General features: G+C 41.6%; 1 long non-coding RNA gene across 1 annotated transcript in view; it reads left to right on the top strand.

Moving 5' to 3' along the window:
- The first annotated feature begins 1,607 nt into the window (after nt 1-1,607).
- The window catches only part of LOC132439476 (uncharacterized), a 418,411-nt gene continuing 396,002 nt past the window's right edge, over nt 1,608-24,016 (top strand). The window contains exon 1 of the long non-coding RNA XR_009522367.2: nt 1,608-2,153. This is a non-coding gene — a long non-coding RNA (uncharacterized lncRNA). The remainder of the gene's footprint in view (nt 2,154-24,016) is intronic.

Below are 24,016 nucleotides of genomic sequence, written 5' to 3'. Positions count from 1 at the left end.
AGCAATTTCATACTCCTCTTACTAGCTATGTAACAGGCAATTTACTTAGACCTTTAAATTCCTGTGCTTTATTAAATGGGGATAAAATATTTGTGTGAAAGTTTGCTTTGAAGATTAGGGTAATATATGAAGACAACTATTGTTATTTCCTTTGAGAGTTATCCAAACAAGATGGCTTATATATTGATATCATTGTCATTCTAGTAATCTGCATGTAATTCACCTGAGCTTGGATATTTGAATTAATTTAAGTAGCCACACGTTTTCTCATTATCTTTTTTCCTGTTATGATCTTTATTCTCTGTAATCAATGTTTAGTCCCTTCTCTCCTAAAGATTGTTCTACCTAGAAGGGACTATATAGACTCAGAAAGGAAGGTGTATATTTATATTTCTCTCTTCCCTTAGTATTACTTACTTTCTCCAAGAAGAGGTTTACCTTTTTCTGTTTGTCTTGCTCCAGATAGAATTAACAAAATCATGTTGCCTCTTTTAATATTGTTAAAAAGTTTAATTTCATACTGTGCTCTTTTTTTTCTTGTTTTTTTCCCCAGTTACCACTGTTGATTATCTTTGTTCTTTGTGGGATTCTCTTATAATCTTTCCTTGCATACTCTTTAAAATACCCTCAGCCTTCTGTGGGGTAACCTCATTGGCATCTTTGCCACTTTGAGATCTTTCCACTAGTTAGCTGAAAGTATTTAGTAAGAAATTTATTTTTCCCTCCCTTCTTTCCTTTTCCCTCGTTTCTTTCCTTTTTTCCCCCTTCCGTTCCTCCCTCCCTCCCTTTCTTCTTTCCCTTTTCTTTCCTTTTAGCTTCCCATTCCTCTTGAGTTATATATGAAACTTAAAAGCCTGGCTAGCAAGGTCCTATCTTTTTTTTTTTCTGATTAAAAAATAAAACAACTGTGTGTTTGTGTGTGTCCGCACACCTGTGTCTTTTCCACACACGTTTGTCTCATTTACTCCTAAGGCGTAAACTTCCAGAGAAGGAAAGGCCAAGAAGTCCTTTATTAGTACATTGCTCTGTATGAACAAACTCTCACTAAATGTCAAAAAATGAATGCCTCAGGCTGCTCTCTGGGGAAAGGTTTTCAGCCGAGTCGTATACCGTAACTGAGCTGATGTTCTTTCGTCAGTAAGTTGTTCCCAGGAATCTACGTCCTTCCAGGCAGTTCAAGCAAACCAATTTATAAGAGAACACGACGAAACTAATTGGCCAACAAAAGCCGTCCTTGAAGCACCAGGCGCACGATTAGGGGACACGTGTGCCCGGGCTGGGTGGGTGGGTGAGTCTTGCGTCTTCAGGGAGCCCGCCCGAGGAGGACGCTGGGCTCTCCCACAGCTGGGCGCCCTCGCCCCCGACCAGGCGCGACCGGCGGAGCCGAGCGAGCACGGGGGAGTCGAGCGCCACGCCGGCGGGGCAATTGGGCATGCTCAGAAGGCCGGCAGGTTTGGGTCTCACCCAGGCAGCTTGTGCATTACACCAGCACGCAGCCGAGGCGGGGGGTGGGGGGGAGGAGGGAGGAGCGGGGGAGGCAGAAGAGGAGGAGCGGCCAGCAGTAGCCACGACCGCCACCACCAGGCAGAGGAAGAGTTCGCGAGGAAGGAAAGACCCTCCTCGCACTTGAAGCGCCTGGCATTTGCTTTTGGAAAAAGAGAATACAAGATAAAGGAGGAGACGGGAAGAAGAAGCGGGGGAAAGAAGTGAGGGGGGAGATAGAGGAAAAAAGGACGTGAACCGAAAGGGCTAGATCGTGCAGGGAGCCCGAGGCGCGGGGGCGGCAGTGCGGAGCCAGGAGCGCCGCCGCTTGGGCAGGTGCCGCGGCTGCTGCCCGGAGGCGGCATGTGACGCGCGGCCGCAGCTGCCCGCGGGCGGAGCGCTCTCGGACCCGGGAGCGCACACCGCGGGGCAAGTCGGTACCATCCCGAATCCCCACGCTCCTCCTCAGTTCGCCGGGGCGGCATAGGCGCTTCTGGAAAGACAGGCGATGAACCGAAGGGCGGCTCCGGGCATGGGCGCGCGGTCCTAGGACACTCGCTTCCTGAACGCCGAGCGGGAGGCGACCAACGGACGGTGGACCGGGCGCCTCCCGCGCTTTGGGGAAGCGCAGACGACCGGCGTGGGACGGCCACCTGGAGCGCAGCGGCCAGGTAAGGACTGCCCGCACCAAGCCGGCGCTGGGCAAAGCGGGTGGCGGTAGCGGTTGACCTAGTGTTTTTGCCTTGTCGCGTTGCAAAAGGAGGAAAAAGTTTTCTGCGCGAGTAGGAAATGCCCTTGCTATGGGGAGTTTAAAGCGGGTACTGGGGAGGGAGGAGAGAGTTGGTCTGTCGATTTGGGGGGCCGGGCGGAGGCTTGAACCTGGAGAGAGCGGCATCGGGGGCGGAGTTGGAGTTCTGGAACCAAGGGTGCGAAACGCCGGGGTGACCATGTGCGGGGAAAGCGACGAGAATAATACGAGCGGTGGCCGGGAAAGAACCTGGGATGCCCCACCCGGCGCTCCTTCGCTTGGATTCTCTGTCCCCCGAATGCGGAATCCGAGGCACGGAGTGTCCGGACAAGAGGAGCTTCTTGGGTCGGTGTGTGTGTGTGTGTGTGTGTGTGTGTGTGTGTGTGCGCGCGCGCGCGCGTATGTGTGTGTGGTGCGTGTGTAGGTCCCCCCATTTGATTTCCTAACGCTTTTAAGAAGGTTAAAGCAGACACCGGCCAACCTTGCAGTGGGGCCGCTACCTCGGATTGCATTTCAGGGACGAAAGAGGCAAATTTGGCACTTAGTGTAACACCTGGGCGAAGGTACTGAGCCCGGGTGCTCGTCTTCACTGACCCAGGCAGAGTTTGCGCTCGCGGAGCGGCAGCCGCTGGATTGCGGCGGATCTTCTCTCTGGAGCCCTCCCCCAGCGCAGCCTCCTTACAGCTGGGTTAATTTCTGTGTGATTTGAAGCGGTGGGGGTTAGGGGAGGGTTGACTCAAGCAGCAGAATTCACTTGTCTACTTGGCGCTTGTGCGTGCTGGCATGGTGATCCTGTTCGGCGTGTGTGCAACTCTCCTAGCACGCAGTTTGGAAGTGGTAGAGGAAGCAGAGGTTTGGGAATTGCATCCCATATGGACAGATTTCAAAACGCAAACATTCATTTGTCTGCAAGTGCTATTTGAACCTGTTCGATGGCTGTAAGGATATGCTTCCCTCCCGGTGTCCGTGTTTGCAATGTGAAACGATGGCTCTCCTTAGGAGGTAATTTAAGCGTTTATGTTGTTAAGGACACTGATTATTTCACTGTATGCTTTGCACAGACCCATCATTTCTCTCTTGGCCTCTGAATGCCAGCAAGCCAGTAGTCCTCCATGTGGGGTCTTTTGGGGTTATGATTGGAAAAATAATCTTTGTAAAAAGTATATTGGCTGGTTATATAGTGCCCGATAATCTTACGTTGTGAGATCATTGTATTGCATGAAGCATTCATCACTATTTTCTGTGTTTAAAACAATGCCCCTGTATTTACTTAAGAGGCACTACACAAGAACATACACTTCAGAAAGGGGAGAGCTGACGCTGGAACAAATCCATGCATATAGACAGGGTTGTGATAGTAGCTTATTAATTAAGAAGAAGAAGAAGAAGAAAAACCCTGAGGTCTTTCTGTTCCAAATGTGGTGGGATAGATATGGCGTTGGGTGCACCCTCTTGTTATGGGAGCTGGTACTGTGGAGTATACGTAGAACACGCGTGCCTCTCCAGTGTGGATTCAGCATGCCACAGATACGTGGTTTTGATCATACACTCCTATCACTGAATAACCCATCTTTAGATTTTGTGTACATGGTTTTTTGCAATTAGCTTAATATGTAAATAGCTATTGTTGAGCTAGAAAGCACATTAATTTTGAAATGGGTTTCCATATGGAACTGTAACTTGAGCTTAAATTACTAATTTAAAATTAATTACATTGCAGGTCTGATTCAGACCATTTCTGTAGGCTGGGGAGGGTGGTATAAGATTGAATTTAATATGAAAATAGTAGTATTGAAATACTGACTTTTAAATAACAACCCATATTCCAATGTGCTTGATATTTAAAAAAGAATATGAGATGAAAAGTAGATTTTGAAAAGGATCCTCGACAGTGTATACCTTTTGCGTGGAAAATTATGAGAAGAGTGTAATTTGGGGAAAAGGAAAGCAAGTTTATGGAATTGGTTAAGATTTGCAGAATGATCCAGCGTGTTACAGTAATAAGTAGCTCTGCATTAAACCTGCATTTAAAGTTATTTAGGAAACTTTCCTTTAAAGTTTAGAGAAATGGGTGATTGTTTATTACCTCATTTGTCTTCCTGGGACAAAAGGTAAAAATATAACTTCAAAAATATTATTTATTTCTGAAGATTATTTAGGCATACTTAAAAGTTCTTTAGGGCGCACCCTTTCATTTTCTCATCCTTATAAAGACAGCTGATTTATTTCCTTACAAAAAGAAACTTTGTTATTTTAAGTGTGTAAAAACATGAACTTCTTTGCATGATATTTTAGCATTTGATTGCAGACAACCTGTTGAACATGAGTCTAGAAAAAAATACGAAATTTGCAGAACTAGAATTTCTTGAATCCATACCAGGAAACTGATTAGACAGAAAATTAAACCGTATGATTAAAAGCAAAGCTGCCTTGTGTATTTGAACATAAGAAAGTAATTTTCTCTATCGTTCCCGGAGCCAACATAGTGTTCTCTCCTAATAAAGTTGTTAACATTGGCAAAATTAGTTGCTTACCCCTAAATGGCCTGGACGTTGTCAGTGTAACTATTAAGAAACTGGGTCTTGTTTGCAGTGCAGGGAAGTTTATGTTGAGAACAGCTGTGATGTAGTGGCACTTCAGATAGGAGATGAATGAACTGTGACGCCTATGAAGCGTGAGCCTCTGATCGGGACGCAGAGAGATGCATCTGCCCTTCACTTATGGGACCTAATTTGATGTCATAATGTATTGTGACTAATAGCATTTTCCTCACGTTGTGGTTCTGAAGTATCAGTGAGTGACTGGAAATGTTTTATTTTACACAATGGGTTGGTGAATTTAAAACACGTTTTTCTTACAGAAGAGTATCAAAAAGGCATATATGGCTCCAGTAAAAAAAAAAAAAAAAAAGCAAATCCCTCCACCATGATGATTTTTTAAAATTAATCAGGATAATAAAATGTGTCTCATGCTTAATCCTTGAATGCAGTGCTTTCCCGGGTGTGATGGCAGTGACGTGTTCCACAAGATTTTTCACCTTTCGATCTCATTTAGTCCAGAGGAATCCCTATCCTGGTTATTAGTCTTAACAGAACTTTGGGATAAAATTTCACCGTGAATGGAAAGTTTTAATTTTAGAGGGAGAATGTGAAGAGATCATTGAAGGAATTTGACAGGAGGCAAAGCTAGTCAAATTAGAAATTAATTTCAATTTCTCGAATCTGACAGTCTCTATCTTCTCCATTAAGGAAGTGGTCCTTGCTCCTATCAAATTCAAAGTAGCCACTTTGAATCCTAAATCAGTTGTCCCTGTACTTCTTCCTCCATAGACGCTCCGCAGAAAGGCTGTGCAAGTGCAAAGGTTCCCCCCTTACGTTGTGAACCCAGCGTCTCTAGAGAGCTCTGTTAGACGTCTCCATTCCCTAAAAGTTGCATATCCTGTGCAGTACAGATCTGCATTAGCATTGTCTTCAAACAAAGAAATGAAGAGTTTTGATGCAGTGAAGCTACTGCAAATGTGGAATAACAGTGGGCCTTACAGGAAGACTGTGTCCCTCTCCAGAGCATGTCTTTCCCAGTGCACAGATGGAGATGATCGGACAGTAGTTGCAGAGTGGGTTTAAGAGTTGAAAGGCGTGATGCCTGTGCACACACTTTTTGATCAGTCTCTAAAGCACTGTAAAATGCAGTGCGCGATTTGGTTGCCCACCCACCTTTATATTCCTTGGCGTCGAGCATGGAGAGCCAGTGTGTAGGTGTCCCTCTGGCTCAGTAGTTGGCTACTGTGTGTTCCTTTTTGTCCAGAAATTTGGGCGGCTTGCAGACTCCCCTGCCTCTGGCAGGCTCTCCCCTTCAGGCTGGCAGTTTTGTTCTCCCACCTGTTGGAACTTCCTGCTCATCAGCTCCCAAGGGCCAAGTCCTCTGGCTGGCGTGCACCTTCTCAGACTTCCTCTGCGGAGGTGCGGCTGCGGCTGGCCACGCTGACACAGGACCTGGGATCTACTGGTGATGACAGCAAGCCAACAGCAGGAATATTTGAGCCACTGCCATGTTCTTCTCGCCAGTTGTGCCAGCTCATCCTGAAGCCAGCTAGAATGTGAACACTTTGAGGAGGAACAATGGTGGAAAAAAACCACAGTAGCTGGCGGGTGCGCTGTGGGGTTTGAGCTCTTGCCTTCCCCAGCCCTGTTCTGGTGAGACTGGGGGTGGGGGCAGGGCTGGCCTTCCTGATTCATCAACCGGTGCAGAAACAGAAGAAGGGAGTCTGAGACGGGATTACCTGCCCTAACCCTAGTGAGCTCTACTGATTGCCATGCCCAGCTAGCCTCGGTTTCTGCAACCCTCGTCATATTTGCCATTTCGTAGGACTAAACTTTTCTCATGTTTTCAGTTTGCATTTGCAGGACTGAAGTTGTGCCTAGAAAGACTTTAGCGTGACCTTGACAGTTAGTCTCACCCTTTCCAAGAACTTCTGTCCAGAAGCAGGAGTTTACTCCTTCCCTTGCCAGTCGCTGCTGCAGCCCTGAAGTGGACAAACCCCTAGCTAGGCCTGAGGCAGGGCCACCCTTGGGACAGTGTATCATTTCTGCCTGGAGACTTGTGCTGCCAGGTTCCACTTGACAAATCTCCTTGTGTGTCATTGTTGGCAGGATCAAATCTCTGTTCTCCACTCTCCTCCTGGCCACTGTAATTTGAGTTGTTGACTCTCCACTACGGAATTAATCCTTCATTAGGTCATTTGTTCTAGCCTAGCCCCAGCTTATTTCCTGTCCCCGGTGTTCCCTTGAAATCCGGCACACCAGCTGAGCCATGACATATTCTACCTTCAGTCACCTCTACTGCAGGAAGTGGTGCTCGTCTAGACATCCTGGGTTGAGCAGGATATCCTCCAGTGACTGCTGTTTAGATAAAAGTCAGGTGAGGTTAAACCAGAGTAAAATACTACCAGCTGGTTTCAGAGAGGAGCGGGCTACCAGGTGTCTACTGCAAAGGCTGTGCCTTTACGGTCGTGAGGTGTTTTGATGTTCTTCCACTGAAGCCTTCTAATTGATCACAAGTAGGTATGGCCATGGCGTTAGATTCATACAAAAATATCCTGTCAGTAAGCTCTGGGAAAAGGCATCTGCTGACAGTCTGTGTCAGTATTTTTGTATTTATCACTTTGGAGTAGATTACCTCATTAGAATTGCCGGCGCGATCCAGTCTGGAGAGAAACCTAGTTATTGCTTAGCTAGGTACCACTTCTTGGTCACAACCATTTGCAGTTTCATCCAGCCAGCTTTCACCTCCAGGGGACCCCAATCCAGTGGTATTGTGTAGACTCCAAGAATCCGTATACATTTCAAGTATCATTGGGTTCTGTGTGTCTGTATCTGTGTGTCTATGTATCTATCTTTATTTATCTCTATCTCTATTTCTATGTCTTTCTATCTGTATCTATCTGTGTACATTCATTTAAAAGTATTATTGAGCACAGTGATTTTTTTGGTGATTTTCAATTTTTTTTAGTTGAAAATAGTCTAAAAGCACAACGTCTCTCATGCAGAGATCCCTCAAATCAATTGCATTGGAAAGAAGTTCTCATACATGAGATGGAAGCAAAGAGCCTCCTGTCTTCCTTGCCTATGATTTCTCACGTATGTGATAACACGTCACGTGCATTACCTCGTGGGAAGGGAGCCCTGCAGGGAAACTGGCATTGCCACAAGGTTCCTTTACATGGGGTCCTCCTTTCTTCCTTCTTTATCCCCAAACCCTTCTCATCACACAATAACCAGCCAACCTTTTTCAGCTTTCCTTGAGTGCGGCTATCACCCTGCTTTCCCTCTGATAAATTATTTTAAACCCCTCAATTCATTTAATAATAAGAAACTGAAAACATATCTAAGCAACTACAAGCCACATGTCCCTCATCTGAGTTCTGGTTGTTCTCACTATCTTTAATATTAAAGTCGACAGTCAAGGGTAACCCAGGTAGTATTTATGATTCTTTCTAAAGAAGTTAAGTCATGAGAGTGTTTAATAAGTACATTTTAATAAATACTTGCTTGAGTAAAATGAGTCCCTCTCTCTATCTGTCAATCATCTGTCTACCTATCCAGCCATCTCTGCTTTTCACTTATACACAGGAGTGTATATCCCTGTGGTAACTAGTGTTATCTAATGTGCCAGGCACAGTGGACATTCTTTTTTTGGGTGCTCAGAAGGGTGAGTCCGGGGCTCGGCCTTTCAGGAGCACGTGATCAATATGAGGTGAGAGCAGCTCCAGAAATCTCAGAATTGGAAGGTGATGTTAGACATTGTATTCGCTTCCTAGGGCTTAAAACAACAGAAATGTACCGTCTCATAATTCCCACACTCCCTTCAAAGGCCCTAAGGGAGAACTCGTACTTGCCCCCTGCAGCTTCTGATGGCCGTGGCTGCATTCCCCGACCTGTGACTGCCTCTCGCCACTGCCCGGAGTCAGATCGTCTCCTCCCTTTCTGTCTGTGTGTTTCCTCCTTTGTGTGTCCATCTTACAAGGATACGTGTGATTGCATGCAGGGCTCACCCAGAAAATCCAGGACAAGCTCCTCCTTTCAAGGGCCTTAGCTCTCACACCCTTTTACCATATAAGGTAATATTCATGGGTTTGGGGGATTAGGACGTAGACAGACATATCTTTTGGGGGGGGCCGTCATTCGGCTCACAGCAGAAGTCATCAGTGAAGGGCATCCTACTTTGTGACTCCCCATTGATGATTGTCCCACTGTGTGGTTTGTACGATTTGAGAAATTAACGCCCGCAACGCGTCTCATTCCATTTCCAGAGAGCAGGGAGAGGCAGAGCCTCCTTACAGCTGAGGCAGAAATCCAATTCCTACTCACTGTGCCTGTTGGCCTTCCTAATCATTCTGAAAATTATGATGGGAATACTTCTGATCTTTCTTCCATAAGAAAATCTTTATCAAGTTCAATAGTTTCAAGTTAAGTCAACCTAGCCCTTTCCGCCTCTTCTAACTTTTCATGTTCATTCCTAACATCTTCATTTACACTCGGTGAGTAACATCCACATATCTCTAATTTTACCGACTTCTGACTGTAACGTTTGCTCTCTGGCTTCCATCCTCAGGAGGTTCACAGAAACCGCTCGGCCAAAAACCACCTGTCCCCTCTTAGTCACAAACAAAAGGCCCTTTCCCGGGCATCCCGCTTCCTCTCTTAGCAGCACCTTCAACCACCCTTCATTTTCAAAGCATTGTACTTCCCTGGCTGTCTTCCTCCTCTGGTTCCTCTTCCGCCTTCCAGCCTCCCTGCACCGTCTCCCGAGCTGCATGAGGCTCTGCAGGTCTTTCTCCTCCGTTGACTCCCATGCCTTTCTTGCACCCTTTTCCTTTTGTGACTTCATCCATTGTCATGATTTCCACTACTTTTCAATGTGGGTCACCCATCTTATCATCTCCAAGCCTGGTGTGGCTTCTGGAAGGGGCATTTCCGTGAGCTTGCTGGGTAGCACCGCCTTCATTTGTTTCCTCCTCGCCCTGCTCCCCTGAGGTTTCCTGTTTCCATGCCTAGGGTGGCCACCCTGTGGCTTGGAGTTTTCTGAGTAATCTTGATTTGTTCTCTTGCATAGTTTCCCACATTTAGTCCGATACCAAATTGTAATAATTCAACCAAGTAATAGCTCACTCAACCTCTTGGCTTCTTTTCTTTCCTACTACCAACACCTCCGTTCAGGGCTTTTCCAACTTTCATGTGCAGTCAGGTCACATGGGGATCTTGTGATAAAGGCAGACTCTGATTCAGGAGGGCTGGAGCGGGGCCTGGGGATCTGCATTTCTAACACCCCCCCCCCCCCAGGTGATGCTGATGCAATCAGACCTTTATACATTTCTCTGAGTCTCCAGGCTTCCCAGCTGATTTCACTGATTATAGTCCCTTCTTCTAATCCACTTTAGAGATTACTTTTATTGAAGATCAAATCTGATCATTTTTTCCCTCCTATCCTCAAAACACTTCTCTGACATCCCCTTCTATTACCTATCGAATAACAATGAAATCTCTTACATCAGCATTCAGCTAGCATTCCATATGTTCCATGGTTTGGATTTACATTAAATTCAATCTCAAGTCTCAAGGTCACCTTTAACTTTACCCGCAGTACTTGCTGTTCTATACACCCCCTCTGCCATTTTCATGATTTTCACATGTTCTCATGCTGCTTGGAATGCCCTTTCTTCCACATCCTCATGGGTCCAAATTTTAGCAATTTGTCAAGGACAAAGTGCTTGAAATGCCACTTTTCACTGTGAATTCATCTCTTAGTACTTTATCAGATTCTCAGTTTTATCACTGATCACATTCATTCTTATTTGTGTGTGTGTGTGTGTGTATAAATTATTTCAAATACTAGAGTGTGAAGTGCTTGAATGATGATGCCATGTTGCATTTGTCTTTGATTGCCCTAAAGTACTTCCTATGGAGTCATCCCCATAAAATGCTCAATATACATATCGACATATAAAGTATGTAAATATAGTGGTTTGATGTTTTTCTCATTATAAAAATAATATAGATTACACAGAATTCAGTCATGAAAGAAATATATTATGTCAAAAGTAAAAGTCCATCATGACCCAGTGCCCCCAAAGATAACGAAGGTTAACAGTTTGATGCATAATCCTCTAATATTTTTCTGTACATATCCTAACATTCATGCAAAACTGGGATAATAATAGACTTTTGTGAGCTGACTTCAAATGTAAATCTACCTCCTTGATTTTTAAATCTGCAGTGTGTTCTAAAAGATTGACTGATTTCACTGCATAAAAATCAATCCACTTAAAGTGGCCCAGCAATAAAGAAATCCATTTGCTTTGAATTTCTGATTAGTTAAGCATGTCTATGTTCAGCACTTTCTCTGCCCCCAGGATCATACTAGACACTTCAGATTTGTAAGAGTAACACACAAACACTGCCCTAGAAGACACAAGCTGTTCTTATGCCTTCAGGCTAATGTCGGCCAGTGGACTAATGGAGGTACAGTGGTCACTCATTTTCGATGCCAGATTAAAATCATCATGTTTGATGACATGCACTCTCAGATCGTTAACTTTTATGTTGAAATTGAAGCTTTTGCATTATTTAGATCCATAAAGTACAGGTGACTCATTTTGAATTTGGAATGTGGACATTTTAGTCTGTCTAACACACACATATATATGTATATTTGTTTTTGTTTCATGAATGAATATAAGTTTGGAATAAAAACAGAAAAACTTTAACAAAGACGACAACATCTTGTATGTGCAATAAAACTACAATTTAGGGAGAAGTATGGAGAAAAAACATCATAATGATCTGTGTCTTAGAATGCCAGTAAGTCAAGACACAATATGACACATTTGTTGAAAAGAGAATTCCTTTAGAATTTGTAATCAATATTCCCCTAAGAATTTTGAAGAGAGAAATCTTTTTTTTTTTTTTTTTTTTTTTGTGGTACGCAGGCCTCTCCCTGCCGCGGCCTTTCGCGCTGCGGAGCACAGGCCCCGGACGCGCAGGCCCAGCGGCCATGGCCCACGGGCCCAGCCGCTCCGTGGCATGTGGGAAGAGAGAAATCTTAATAATGATGAATGTTTGTTATTGCTACCCTATTTGTCATTTAGAAAAATGTTTGTGGTAGAATTCTGGAAGATAATTTTCCTGGATAGTGGGAGGGCAGGTATATGGTCAGGGAATCTAGAATTGTCAGCAAAATTGGTTGTGTCTTAAGAAGAAATACTTAAAACTAGAATGCCAAGACAGTAAGGGGAGAAAACTTTGAACCTGTATGAGATTTCTGCAGTGTGAGTTAGTGAAATTATAAAAAGAATATTTCTGCATCCTGTTGAGTGATTCACCCAGGGTCCCAAAATTCACAGGCCTGGATCTTTTGACTCTGTGTCTGGTTTTCTCTATCTTTTCATGCTAGATCTCTTCTCAGGACCCAACTCACCTCTTTCTCGCTTGACATCCTCTCTCGGTGATTTCAGCTGCGCTTAGGGCTTCAAGTGTCGGTAGACATAGTTTTGTAGGCCGTAGCTCTTCCCCTGAGTGCTAGATTTCCATGCTGGCACCCTGTTGGACATTTGCACAAAGAATATCAATCAGGCACCTCTCATGTACCATTTGGACTCTGGAACCCATCATCTTTCTCCAAAACATGCTGTTCCTCCTATTTTTTTCCTATATAAATTGACTGCATCACAGTCATCCTAGGAGCTCAGACATGAAGCATCTCCAATCTGCATTTCCTTTATACCCTCCCTCCTCTCGTGCAGTCTCTAAATCCTACTGGATTTTCCTGAACCGTCTCATCAGTTCCTTCCTTCCTACTCCCACTCCCATTTTCTCGATACAGGCCTTCCCCAACACCCCCCAACCCACCCCCGCACTGTCCCGATGGCCTCTGACTTGTCTTTTTGCTTTGTTTGCTTGTACCTATTCTACAGTGAGATCAAAGTCCATTACCGTTTCACTCTCCATAACTTTCAGTCCCTTCTTCCTTTCCCCCCTCTGCTGTGGCACTGTAGCCACGTCAGCCTGCTTTGAGGGTCCTGGGATGTGCCTCTAGGTAGACCCTCCACACTTCCTGAAATGTGCTCCCTAGCTTTGGCCTTAGCAGTCCTGCAAACAGAAGGAGGCCTGCATGCCTCCTCTAAGACAATTTGTCTCTTCATTCCCCATGCCCCTTGAGTGTATTATTCTTTGCCATACTTGTTTCCACTAGAATAAATGATGCAAATATCAAAGTTTTCCTCTGGATTTTGAGCTTCTTATCAGGAGCCACCCATTATTTATTTCTCTATACCCAGGACTTACACATTGTGAAATGGGGATGAGCAACTCACTATATTGAATGATGGTTTAGATCTCTGTCAGGGCAGAGATGTTTATGTTATGTTTTATGCATGATACAGTCCAAGGATCTAAACAGTGCTTGGCAGTAGTACTCGCATTAACTATTTGTTCTTGAATGAATTCCTTCTTACTGTTCCTTTTGGGGTGGGGGAAGAAATCTGAGGTTTAGAAGTTTTCAGTGTATTTTGATAATGACAGGATAGTTTACATGTTAATAAACAGTAAGGAGTTCTTGATGAATATGATACAGAACATAATAAAATTATCCCAGGTCAGACTCAGAGTTTCACTTGCTTGAAGCGTTGTCTGCAAGGATATAATGGTTGCCCTGGTGACCCTAATATTTTGAGAGGCATTGTTCTCTCAGATAACATGTAACAAATTAGGGCTCTTCTCACCAACTTGTTCTAGTGGCCAGGACTTTTGAAGGAGTCATTTTTCATTGATCACCAGTTGCTATGAGTAGCCAGGTCTCCTAAGGGCTTTTCATAATCACTGAAAAGATTTCCATGACAGGGATTTAAGGTGATGTTTCTACCATTGTGGCCTAGGATCATTTGACCAAAATCACCTGGGGTAGTTGTTAAACTTTAGCCTTGGGGACTGAAACTAGATCAGCTGAATTAGAATGGGGGGAGGGGCAGGGTCTGCAATCTGCATTTTAAATAAATACCTTGAATGATACTTCTGCCAGCTAAATTTTAAAATCCACTAATGGAAGAGAGAGACAGAATATTTTGTTTGAGAGAACGATTGAATGAGCTAGAGAAACACTTTGTATTTTTTTAAAGTAGATTAATAGCCTGGATTGGCAAGGGGTACATTATCTTAGGCTGTTCTCTGGTAAAATGAGCCATTCAATTTCGGGTGTTTCTCAGGCTCTGAGGAAGGGCAGAGTGCTCTTTTCCACTGAAATTTAAACACAGTTGAGGAATGACTGAGGTCTCAGGTATAGAATTAAGGTGAAACCATTTCCATCACATGTACCCCTTGGTAACTAAATATATAGTTTTTTAAAAATATGGATAACAAGGTGCTATAAAAACAAATGATCTCAAATACATCTAGTCCTGAACATTTTTTCTTTGTTTCTTGTGTTGTACCATGGAACTATATCAGAAGCGGACCACATTTTTGCATGTGTATAATGCTGTATTTAGAGTCTAACTTTCTGAGCAAGTACATCACATATATTATTGATGTGAACAACAGGGTGTCAATAAAGGAATGACAGAATAGTCTATAAATGCTGCATATGTGCACAGTAGTTTAATTATTATGAATGGTTTTAGAAATGGACATAGATAAGTTTTGCTCAATTAAAGGGCATTTTATAATAGATCTTCTAGACGTGAGTGCATTTTAAAAAGCATATACAGTACAACTAATACTTTCACACAGATTTAATGTAAACTATAACATAAATTTTACGAGAATTAAACAAAATTGTCGATCACTCTGTTCCTTAGAACTTTAGAAATTCCTCTGGTAGGGGACCCACACAGTCTGGCCTATTTTCAGCTTTTCTACCGGCCATTCACTTGTTCATTAAATTTAAGTTCCTGAATTGTTTCAGGCACTGTTCTAGATGCTAGAGATAATTAGATGAATAGTCATTCTGCTTTCATGGAACTTATGTCTTTGTGAATTCAAATCCATAAAACCTGGAATAATATTCCCAGGGTTTTCTAAACAGGCCTGTTCCTACTTAGTGTCAAGAAGAGAGGAGATGGGGGTGTTAGGATAGTGTAACCAATTAGATGTGTGATCTTCCTTAGGCTTTACTTTCCCCTCACCGCTTAAACATGGGGTTTAGATTAAATTTTTCTCGGCAAAATACTGCTGCTTTTCTAGAAAAATTAGACTGCTGATACTAACTTTTGCCACTAGATGGCAAACATCTGCATTTGTGTGTCCAATGAGTGAGTCAAGTTTTGAAAATTAAAATGAGGTTGAAAATGATTCACTTGATATGAAAAATAATGTTGTCAGTCTCACATGAATGAGAGGTAGCGGTTGCTACTATGTGCCATGGATTCCATCCTTTAAACGTGACCATTTTAAAACTCCCTGGCATCTACTTTTCCATGTGGCTACCTGCTCTGTTTCTTTTCAAATGCAGGGCAACCCATTTTTGAAATGCTTTTTGAAAATCACATATATTGCTGAAGTTATGATATAACAGTGAGTCTTTAATGTACTTTTACCAGTGTTCTTTTTGTATGAAAATTAAAATAGTCTTTTCAAGCTGAGGCATAGATGAATACACTGGGTGGATCTAGAGAATGTGTTAACTTTGTCAGATATAACATGAGAAACAAATGTTTCATTTTCCTGTGACAGAAGAAACAAAGATACTAGATACTCTCTGCCTGACTACTTCACTCGATCTACTTTTGGCTACAAGAGTCCAAAGAAAATGAAACGGGAACAGAAGTTACATCTGGCAAATCACATATATAAACCAAGATTAGCATCACTGTTACAGAACTGAAAGCTGGCCCAAAGCCTGGTGATGAAGAGCCCACCTGTATCCCCTTTTCAGCAAGGAAATAACTAACCAAAGCATGAACACAAGCATGTCTTTTGGAAGACCGAGGGTGCCATATCAAGTCCAAACAACACTAAGCTATGAAAATTAGTGCCCACTGACTCTAAATTTCTGGGAAACCCATACCAACTACACATACCGCCTTTGACTTTCTAAGACAAGATTGTTTTGAGGCAGCTAGGTTCAGAAGGGGTTATACAAATTTGCAGCAAGTCTTGACCCTAGATATGTGCTTATAATCTACAACGATGGTCACTTGTAAAACAGAGTTTTCTGGGCCAAGTTGTTCTTGGGATTCAAAGGGTGAAGAAGCCAGATCTTTTTGGAGGGTTATCAGGTACTTGGTGTTGTAAAGGATTTCACTTGAGGAGAGATACTGTAAAAGGACCAGTAAGGTTTAAATAGATGGAGACGCAAGGTAGAATATTTAGGCAAAACTTAACTTACATGTGAAAACCCCTTGCCGTTTTTGGTGTATACCATGAACACTCCATCTCAGATCCTTTGCACTTACTGTTCTGTTTGGAACGCTCTTTGTCCAGAAACCTATACAGCTTGCTTCTGCACTTAAGATATGTCCTCAAATATCACCTTATCAGGCCAGCATTTTGTGATCACCTCATCTGAAATAGCATGCACCTCTTTCATCATTCACCATCTCCTTAATCTGTTGTTTTTCTCTTCTGAGCATTTATCACCACCTGATACAATACATATTAATTTTTTTGGTTTCATTTATAGTCTGTTTACACCCACTACAGCATGAGCTCTCTGAGACCAAGGAATTAATCTTTTATTTTAATTGCTAAATATCCAGTTCCTAGAACACTGCCTGGCCCAGAGTAGGCTCCTGTCAAACCCTAAATGACTAAATGGATATGCAATGCGCTTTTCCTAGAGCCTGCAGGAGTGAAGCCCTGCTGACTGTTTTTTTTCTTTTTTTGGCTTCTGGCATCTTAGTTTCCTGACCAGTGACTGAACCTGGGCCTTCGGCAGTGAAAGCTTGCTGTCCTAACCACTGGACCACCAGGGAATTTGCAGTGCCATGTTTATTTTTCTTATTTATTTTGTTAACATCTTTATTGGAGTATAATTGCTTTATAACGGTGTGTTAGTTTCTGCTGTATAGCAAAGTGAATCAGCTATACGTATACATATATCCCCATATCCCCTCCCTTTTGCGTCTCCCTCCCACCCTCCCTATCCCACCCCTCTAGGTGGTCACAAAGCATGAAGCTGATCTCCCTGTGCTATACGGCTGCTTCCCACTAGCTATCTGTTTTACATTTGGTAGTGTATATATGTCCATGCCACTCTCTCACTTAGTCCCAGCTTACCCTGCCCCCTCCCCATGTCCTCAAGTCCATTCTCTACGTCTGCGTCATTATTCCTGTCCTGCCCCTAGGTTCATCAGAACCTTTTTTTTTTTTTTTTAAGATTCCATATGTACGTGTTAGCATACAGTATTTGTTTTTCTCTTTCTGACTTACTTCACTCTGTATGATAGACTCTAGGTCCATCCACCTCACTACAAATAACTCAGTTTCGTTTCTTTTTATGGCTGACATATTCCATTGTATATATGTGCTGCATCTTCTTTATCCATTCATCTGTCGATAGACACTTAGATTGCTTCCATGTCCTGGCTATTGTAAATAGAGCTGCAGTGAACATTGTGGTACATGACTCTTTTTGAATCATGGTTTTCTCAGGGTATATGCCCACTACTGGGATTCCTGGGTTGTATGGTAGTTCTACTTTTAGTTTTTTAAGGGCCCTCCATACTGTTCTCCATAGTGGCTGGATCAATTTACATTCCCACCAACAGTGCAAGAGGGTTCCCTTTTCTCCACACCCTCTGCAGCATTTATTGTTTGTAGATTTTTTGATGATGGCCATTCTAACTGATGTGAGGTGATACCTCATTGTGGTTTTGATTTGGATTTCTCTGATGATTAATGATGTTGAGCATCCTTTCATGTGTTTGTTAGTAGTCTGTATCTTTCTGGAGAAATGTCTGTTTTAGGTCTTCTGCCCATTTTTGGATTGGGTTGTTTGTTTTCTTGATACTGAGCTGCATGAGCTGCTTGTATATTTTGGAGAGTAATCCTTTGGCAGTTGCTTCATTTGCAAATATTTTCTCCCATTCTGAGGCTTGTCTTTTGGTCTTGTTTATGGTTTCCTTTGCTATGCAAAAGCTTTGAAGTTTCATTAGGTCCCATTTGTTTATTTTTCTTTTTATTTCCATTTCTCTAGGGAGTGGGTCAAAAAGGATCTTGCTGTGATTTATGTCATACAGTGTTCTGCCTATGTTTTTTTCTAAGAGTTTTATAGAGTCTGGCATTATATTTAGGTCTTTAATTCATTTTGAGTTTATATCTGTGTATGGTGTTAGGGAGCGTTCTAGTTTCATTCTTTTACATGGAGCTGTCCAGTTTTCCCAGCACCACTTATTGAAGAGGCTGTCTTTTTTCCATCGTATACTCTTGCCTCCTTTATCAAAGATAAGGTGACCATATAACATGGGTTTGTCTCTGAGCTTTCTATCCTGTTCCATTGATCTATATTTCTGTTTTTGTGTCAGTTTTGTGTCTTGATGCCTGTAGCTTTGTAGTATAGTCTGAAGTCAGGGAGCCTGATTCTTCCAGCTCCGTTTTTCTTTCTCAAGATTGCTTTAGCTATTCAGGGTCTTTTGTGTTTCCATACAAATTGTGAAATTTTTTGTTCTAGTTCTGTGAAAAATGCCACTGGTAGTTTGATAGGGATTGCACTCAATCTGCAGATTGCTTTGGGTAGTAGAGTCATTTTCACAATGTTGATTGTTCCAATCCAAGAACATGGTATATCTCTCCATCTGTTGGTATTATCTTTAATTTCTTTCATCAGTGTCCTATAGTTTTCTTCATAGAGGTCTGTTGTCTCCTTAGGTAGGTTTATTGCTAGGTATTTTATTCTTTTTGCTGCAGTGGTAAATGGGAGTGTTTCCTTAATTTCTCTTTCAGCTTTTTCATCATTAGTGTCTACGAATGCAAGAGATTTCTGTGCATCAATTTTGTATCTTGCTACTCTACCAAATTCATTGATTAGCTCTAGTTTCTGGTAGCATCTTTAGGTTTCTCTGTGTGTAGTATCATGTCATCGGCAAACAGTGAGTTTTACTTCCCTTTTTTCCTATATGGATTCCTTTTATTTCTTTTTCTTCTCTGATGGCTGTGGCTAAAACTTCCAAAACTATGTTGAATAATAGTGGTGAGAGTGCGCAACCTTGTTTTGTTCCTGAACTGACGGGAAATGGTTTCAGGTTTTCACCATTGAGAACGATGTTGCCTGTGGGTGTGTCATATATGGCCTTTATAATGTTGAGGTAGGTTCTCTCTATGCCTACTTTCTGGAGAGGTTTTTCTATCAAAAATGGGTGTTGAATTTTGTCAAAAGCTTTTTCTGCATCTATTGAGATGATCAGATGGTTTTCCTCCTTCAATTTGTTAATATGGTATATCACATTGATTGATTTGCATATATTGAAGAATCCTTGAATTCCTGGGATAAACACCACTTGATCATGGTGTATGATCTTTTTAATGTGCTGTTGGATTCTGTTTGCTAGTATTTTGTTGAGGGTTTTTACATCGATGTTCATCAGAGATATTGGCCTGTAGTTATCTTTTTTTGTGACATCTTTGTCTGGTTTTGGTATCAGGGTTATGGTGGCCTAGTAGAATGAGTTTGGGAGTGTTCCTCCCTTTGCTGTATTTTGGAGGAGTTTGAGAAGGATAGGTGTTAGCTGTTCTCTAAATGTTTGATAGAATTTGCTTGTGAAGCCATCTGGTCCTGGGCTTTTGTTTGTTGGAAGATTTTTAATCACAGTTGCAATTTCAGTGCTTGTGATTGGTCAATAGAAAATATGACCAAAATATGATTGGTCATATTTTCTATTTCTTCCTGGTTCAGCCTCGGAAGGTTGTGCTTTTCTAAGAATTTGTCCATTTCTTCCAGGTTGTCCATTTTATTGGCACAGAGTTGCTTGTAGTAATCTCTCATGATCCTTTGTATTTTTGCAGTGTCAGTTGTTACTTCTCCTTTTTCATTTCTAATTCTATTGATTTGAGTCTTCCTTTTTTTCTTGATGAGTCTGGCTAATGATTTGTCAATTTTGTTTATCTTGTCAAAGAACCCGCTTTTAGTTTTATTGATCTTTGCTATAGTTTCCTTCATTTCTTTTTCATTAATTCTGATCTGATTTTATGATTTCTTTCCTTCTGCTAACTTTGGGGTTTTTTGTTCTTCTTTCTCTAATTGCTTTACATGTAAGTTTCGTTTGTTTATTTGAGATGTTTCTTGTTTCTTAAGGTAGGATTGTATTGCTATAAACTTCCCTCTTAGAACTGCTTTTGCTGCATCCCATAAGTTTTGGGTCATCGTGTTTTCATTGTTATTTCTCTCTAGGTATTTTTTTATTTCCTCTTTGATCTCTTTAGTGATCTTTTGGTTATTTAGTAGTGTATGGTTTAGCTTCCATGTGTTTGTATTTTTTACAGTTTTTTTCCTGCAGTTGATATCTAGTCTCATAACGTTGTGGTTGGAAAAGATACTTGATATTATTTCAATTTTCTTAAATTAACCAACGCTTTATTTGTGACGGAGATATGGTCTCTCCTGGAGAACGTTCCATGAGCATTTGAGAAGAAATTGCATTGTGTTGTTTTTGGATGGAATATCCTATAAATATCAATTAAGTCCATCTTGTTTAATGTGTCATTTAAAGCCTGTGTCTTCTTATTTATTTTCATTTTGGATGATCTGTCCATTGGTGAAAGTGGGGTGTTAAAGTCCCCTACTATGATTGTGTTACTGTTGATTTCCCCTTGTATGGCTGTTAGCATTTGCCTTATGTATTGAGGTGCTCCTATGTTGGGTGCATAAATATTTACAATTGTTATATCTTCTTCTTGGGTTGATCCCTTGATCATTATGTAGTGTCCTTCTTTGTCTCTTGTAATAGCCTTTATTTGAAAGTCTATTTTTTCTGATATGAGAATTGCTACTCCAGCTTTCTTTTGATTTCCATTTGCATGGAAGATCTTTTTCCATCCCCTCACTTTCAGTCTGTATGTGTCCCTAGGTCTGAAGTGGGTCTCTTGTAGACAGCATATATATGGGTCTTGTTTTTGTATCCATTCAGCCAGTCTGTTTCTTTTGGTTGGAGCTTTCAGTTCATTTACATTTGAGGTAATTATTGATATGTATGTTTCTATTGTTTGGGGCTTGTTTTTGTAGGTCTTTTTCTTCTCTTGTGTTTCCTGCCTAAAGAAGTTCCTTTAGCATTTGTTGTAACATTGGTTTGGTGGTGCTGAATTCTCTTAACTTTTGGTTGTCTGTAAAGGTTTTAATTTCTCCATGGAATCTGAATGAGATCCTTGCCGGGTAGAGTAATATTGGTTTTAGGTTTTTCCCTTTCATCACTTTAAATATGTCCTGCCACTCCCTTCTGGCTTGCAGAGTTTCTGCTGAAAGATCAGCTGTTAACCTTCTGGGGATTCCCTTGTATGTTATTGGTTGTTTTTCTAACTTGCTGCTTTTAATATTTTCCCTGTATTTAATTTGTGATAGTTCGATTAATATGTGTCTCAGCGTGTTTCTCTTTGGGTTTATCCTGTATGGGTGTCTCTGTGTTTCCTGGACCTGATTATTTCGTTTCCCATGTTAGGGAAGTTTTAGACTATAATCTCTTCAAATATTTTCTCAGACTCTTTCTTTTTCTCTTATTCTTCTGGGACCCCTTAATTTGAATGTTGGTGTGTTGAATGTTGTCCCCGAGGTCTCTGAGACTGTCCTCAATTCTTTTCATTCTTTTTTCTTTATTCTGCTCCCCGGCAGTTATTTCCACCATTTTATCTTCCAGCTCACTTATCCCTTCTTCTGCCTCAGTTATTCTGCTATTGATTCCTTCTAAAATATTTTTAATTTCAATTTGTGTTGTTCATTATTATTTGTTTGCTCTTTAGTTCTTCTAGATCCTTGTTAAATGTTTCTTGTATTTTCTCCATTCTGTTTCCAAGAGTTTAACTCATGTTAACTATCATTACTCTGAATTCTTTTTCAGATAGGTTGCCTATTTCGTTTTCATTTATTTGGTCTTGTAGGTTTTTACCTTGCTCCTTCGTCTGTAACATTTTTTTTGGTCATTTCTTTCTTTCTTTCTTTCTTTTTTTTGATGGGTGAAGCTGTATTCCTGTCTTACTGGCTGTTTGGCCTGAGGCATCCAGCACTGGAATTTGCAGGCAGTTGGATAGAGCCAGGTCTTGGTGCTGAGATGAGGACTTATGGGAGGTGTCACTCTGATTAATATTCCCTGGGGTCTGAGGTTCTCTGTTAGTCCAGCAGTTTAGACTTGGAGATCGCACCACAGGAGCTTGGGCCCGACCTCCCACCTGGGAACCAAGATGCTGCAAGCCGGTTGCTGGGGGTTCCTCCCGTCCCCTTAGGTGCCCGTGCCCTATCGGTGCCTGGTAGGTGCCCTAGTTGTGCAGAGACACGAATTCTGCATCCTCTTTTTCCACTATCTTGGCTCCGCCCCTATTTTTCTTATTGCAGGAGGGAAAACTGACAAACCTATCCCATATTTTCCTTTCAACCAGCGCCTTTTCTTTTGAACATCCATGTTGAGATAGTCACTAATAGCATCATTTACAATGAATAACAGATTACAGGTTAGCAATTGTAGGCTTGAAGAATAATGAAATAAACTAGCACATTCAATCAAATTGAATATGGCCAGCTTTTTTTCTCAATAATGCTATTTGACCCTGTTTTTCTGTTAGAATTAGATAAGAGAGAAACAACTTGTTGCCTTCTTATTCTTTTCAATTCTATTTTTGTAAATGCCCACTGACTTAATTACGAACATATGCTTTAAAAAGGAAGTAAAGAAATTCTTCTCATTGTAAAATGGAAGAGGAAGATGGAGTAGAGATTTTCTGTAGTTGGGATTCTGTGTCATACTTTAGGAAGTCAGCGGTTGAGTGCCTACCGTGTGCCACTGTGCAAAACATGATACACAAGAGTATGTTGGCCTGGGATGCTCTTGACATGTCATAATATACTTAATTTTCTACGTTACTTTGCTAACATGATTTATAGTGGTTCAGTTATGCTGAGTCTCTCTAAAATAATGAAATGGTATACTCTGTTAGCGTTTTCACAACCAAGTCCAGGTTTTGAAATATTGCTAAACATGCTTGAAGGTAATGTTTTCTGTCTTTCCATCCATCACACATTTATTAAGCAGCCGCTAATGCCAGGATGCTGCTCCGTGCTGGAGACAGAGTGATGAGGAAAGAAGACAGGGTCTTGCCCTAATGGAGTTTGAGGTTTGAGTGAATCAACTAATTTTTCTTTCTGTTGAGAAGTAGCTTTAAAAAGTAGTATAATGTAAGAGACAGTCTGGTTTGAAGGATGCTGATGTGGGCATAATCATGAGCAGATCAGCATCCCTAATACTGGAAATTGTGTTCTGTTGGTGGTTGGGTAGAAGGCACTCCCTGGAGATACGGTTTCTTTGGAACCTGGGCCTCACCAAATCACACACACACTCAAGTTTAGAAACTGTCTTGACCTCAGTTGGGCCTGAATTTTTCCCATCTCAGATCTTGAAACCATATGTGTATGTGAAAACCTTTGATGGTCTGGGCTCTGAATCAAGGCAGAAAACAATATTTGTGTAGGTGTGGCTTCAAAGCAGATATTTGGAAAGTTAGGAAGATATCTTTCTGGGATCACATAGGTTAGTGGTCAAATAGAATTTGGGATGGTCATGAGCTTGGCTCATTGATCTCTAAAAGGTAATGAGATGCTTGGAGTTGGTATCAAAGAATTCACTGAAGAGAGAATGTCTTTTGTTAAAACAAAATCAGTGATCTAGGTAATAGGGCAGTTTTGATTTGAGGGTATCTACTGTTCCCTTCTAACATTTTAAAGAAGCTTCTGGTGTATGGTATTAGATGTCTGATATTAACCTTAAAAATTGTTTCAATCACAAAATGCCCTCATGCCCCCAGAATTTGTAAGGTCCTTCTGAGTGTTTACCAATTTACATTCCCAAGTTCTCCAACCATTATTTCTTCTTTTACCTTTTCCTTTAATCCAGTGTTTCTCAAGTGGATTTTCCTCATTAATGCCCTCCCCATCCTAGGAGCCTTTTAGACTTTTTTTCCCCTTAATCATGAAAATTTTAATTGCATACATTTATTGTGTATTTGTTTATAAAATGTGACCATTTAGAGAGTCAGAAACCATTGCAATCTCTAAGACATTTTCACCCTCTAAGAACTCATTTTCACCCCCTTTGGGGTGATATCA

The sequence above is a fragment of the Delphinus delphis genome, chromosome 16 (assembly GCF_949987515.2).
Source record: "Delphinus delphis chromosome 16, mDelDel1.2, whole genome shotgun sequence".
In the NCBI taxonomy this organism is placed as follows: domain Eukaryota; kingdom Metazoa; phylum Chordata; class Mammalia; order Artiodactyla; family Delphinidae; genus Delphinus; species Delphinus delphis.
This window is presented reverse-complemented; position numbering and strand designations above follow the sequence as displayed.